Raw genomic sequence first — 286 nt, 5'->3', positions numbered from 1 at the left:
CTCACTTTGCTGTTTTTTCTTCATGGTTTCCATCTATTCGTTTTCTAGAGCGCTTGTTATCATTAGGGAAGTTGGGGCCTATCGCGATTGACTTCAGTTGAGAGGCAGGGTACACCCTGAACTTGCCGCCAACCAATTGCAGCGTACGTATACATATAGACAAAACAATGGAATGATCGCCAGTTAATGTCAGGACACATACAGTGGGAGGGAAAAGCATAGGGAATGTTATGTCGTCTTTTGATCTTTGTCAGAATTACAAGAATAAAACAGATTCTGCTTAAAT

Source organism: Vanacampus margaritifer, chromosome 11, assembly GCF_051991255.1.
Source record: "Vanacampus margaritifer isolate UIUO_Vmar chromosome 11, RoL_Vmar_1.0, whole genome shotgun sequence".
Taxonomy (NCBI): Eukaryota; Metazoa; Chordata; class Actinopteri; order Syngnathiformes; family Syngnathidae; genus Vanacampus; species Vanacampus margaritifer.
The sequence above is the reverse complement of the archived record's forward strand: the minus strand, read 5'-3'. Positions refer to the sequence as shown.